Source organism: Clupea harengus, chromosome 22 (genome assembly GCF_900700415.2).
Source record: "Clupea harengus chromosome 22, Ch_v2.0.2, whole genome shotgun sequence".
In the NCBI taxonomy this organism is placed as follows: domain Eukaryota; kingdom Metazoa; phylum Chordata; class Actinopteri; order Clupeiformes; family Clupeidae; genus Clupea; species Clupea harengus.
Genome location: NC_045173.1, coordinates 15,505,471 through 15,508,398, shown reverse-complemented (window position 1 = coordinate 15,508,398; position 2,928 = coordinate 15,505,471).

Here is a 2,928-nt window from a genome sequence, read left to right as displayed (position 1 = left end):
TAGACACTGTTGTTCAATTGTATTTTTTTCGTGCTCCCTCGCCGTCATACAAGGAATATATGCGAGACACAATGGTGCCCCTCGACGGTAAATCGTAAGAATTGTCCCCTGAAGCAATTCGAATCACCTCAGTCAGCCCACCGTCTTCAACTATGTTGATGGGCCGACAGTCACCGGCAAACTAAACTGCTACAGCGTTGGTAACCTTTTCACGGACTGGTCTAGTTAATTTCCTAGAGAAGTCGTGGAGTGTGGGTTGGCGACCATCTAACTTGGGACTGCTTTCTGTCGGGTGCTTTGCATTAAGGTGATAACTTAAAGACGAGCTGCTTCTGTAATAGCTACATTCAGCTTGACAAATGCTACATACAACTTTAGTTTTGTCGATTGTTCTGTCATTTTGCCTCTTAAACAGAAACTTTCCGCCCAACAATCCCTCAGCTCTCTCTATCTTCAACTACCGTCTCGGTCTCTTCTATCTAACTGACTTGCAGACACGCGGCAGTTTCGTGCCATGGGTCAACGCGCACCGGAAGTAAACAAAGTTGCGTTAACTGCGTTCAAATATTTTATTGCATTAATCTCGGCCACAATAATCTCATAGAATAACGTGTTAACTTTGACAGCCCTAAAATAAATAAATTACACGCACACTACGCAACAGAACATGCATTAGTTTTAATCGATGAAAAAATAATTTCATCGAGGAAATTCTTAATGATCAATTAATCGATCGTCGATTAATTATGCCCATCCCTAGTTCTGAGCGAGACTTGTCTCCAAACCAGGACTCTCTGCAGAAACATGTTCAGCTGGCAAGTTACCAGGTGCAGTGCACAGGAGGAGCCTGGAGTGTTACCCAGACATTCCCCCTCCCATCAATCATGGCAGGAAGATGGCTGGGGAGCTCTATGAGGTGGACTGGATGTCACTTCCACCAGCTCCACAGGCAAAAGTTGAACAGATACGAGGCTTGGGCCCACCACCTAGATAGGAGAGACTGAGACGGTAGTTGAAGATGGAGAGAGCTGAGGGATTGTTGGGCAGAAAGTTACATAAAGTTGTATGTAGCATTTGTCAAGCTGAATTTAGCTATGACAGAAGCAGCTTGCTTTAAGTTACATTTACATTTACATTTAGTCATTTAGCAGACGCTTTTGTCCAAAGCGACGTACAAGGGAGAGAACAGTCAAGCTAAGAGCAATAAAAAGCATGGTGTAACAATAAATACTACTTTACATGATAATTAGAAAACAACGACCTAGAAAAAAGGAAAAAGAAGTGCAGGAATGTAACTGCTGAAGTGCAAGTTAAGCGCTAGTCAGGTGCCAGTTAGGAAGGGAGGTGCTCTCTGAAGAGTTGGGTCTTCAAAAGCTTCTTGAAGGTAGAGAGGGACGCCCCTGCTCTGGTAGTACTAGGCAGTTCGTTCCACCAACGTGGAACTACAAATGAGAATAGTCTGGATTGCCGTGCTTGCACAGACGGCAGTGCCAAACGACGCTCACTAGACGAGCGCAGCGTCCTGGGTGTAACATTTGCCCTTACAACAGCATTTAGGTAGGTGGGAGCAGAACCAGCAAGCACTCTGTAGGCAAGCATAAGTGACTTGAACTTAATGCGAGCAGCTACTGGCAGCCAGTGGAGCTCAATGAGTAGCAGGGTGACGTGTGTCCTTTTCGGTTGGTTGAACACCAGACGCGCCGCCGCGTTCTGGATCATCTGTAGCTAGTGGTTTCACCACGCAAGCCGGCAGGCCCGTTAGGAGGGCGTTGCAGTAGCCTAGTCAAGGCGGGAACTCACCAAGGTTTCCGCCTTGACTACTGCAACGCCCTCCTAACGGGCCTGCCGGCTTGCGTGATGAAACCACTACAGATGATCCAGAACGCGGCGGCGTTATCACCTTAATGCAAAGCACCCGACAGAAAGCAGTCCCAGGTTAGATGGTCGCCAACCCACACTCCACGACTTCTCTAGGAAAATAACTAGACCAGTCCGTGAAAAGTTTAACAACGCTTTAGCAGTTTGGGTTGGCGGTGAAATACAATTAAACAACAGTGTCTAAAATACACGCTGTCTGAAGTGATTACTCGTTAATTTTAAGATTTAGTCTTTGGAAAAAAACTAACTTTTAATCGTTAGATGAATGAATTTCAAAATGTGAGATTAATTAGTTAATTTGTTTAAATATTTTGACAGCCCTAATATATTATTATCAAGGACTGGGTCGTTAAAGAAAACAAAACTTTTTTTGAGGATATTTGTATTGGGTCGATGTGTTTTGCGGTAGGTATGATATCAAATGTTATCAGAGAACAAGAAAAAAAATCCATAGGCCTACAAGCCCCAGTATATCTCAGAATTTCCATACTTACAAAGGGTATTTGAATTGTGACCCAAAAGCTGATATGTTGACTTAAGAGGACCTTGGAACATACACAAATTGAAATTGAAGTCAGCTTGCCAGTTAGTACTTACTAACTGTACAATAACTACTTGCCAGAGCACTGAAAAACAAGCAAGTTATTACTTGGTTAGGGAACTCTAGAATACTGCGCTGGAATGTTATGTGCGTGCGTGTGTGTGTGTGTGAGAGAGAGAGAGAGAGAGAGAGAGAGAGAGAGAGAGAGAGGGAGGGAGAGCGAACGAGATGGAGACAGATAGGCTGATATCTCTGTTTCAGTATGTCGTGTTTCTTCTGTGGCAGTTCACAGTAGATCAAAGGACAAAAGATTCTGTATGTACCTAGATGTATGTATATATATGTCTGTTAACATATTTGGCCATCCCAAGCAAGTGTGTTGTGTCCACATATAAGACTGTCTGCCTTCTGTACCAGTCCCCTGAATACTCTGTGTGTGCTTAAATAAACGGCAAGAAGCCATCGGGTTGCTCTGTTGCTACAATATTTAAATCTAAATATAGCGCAGG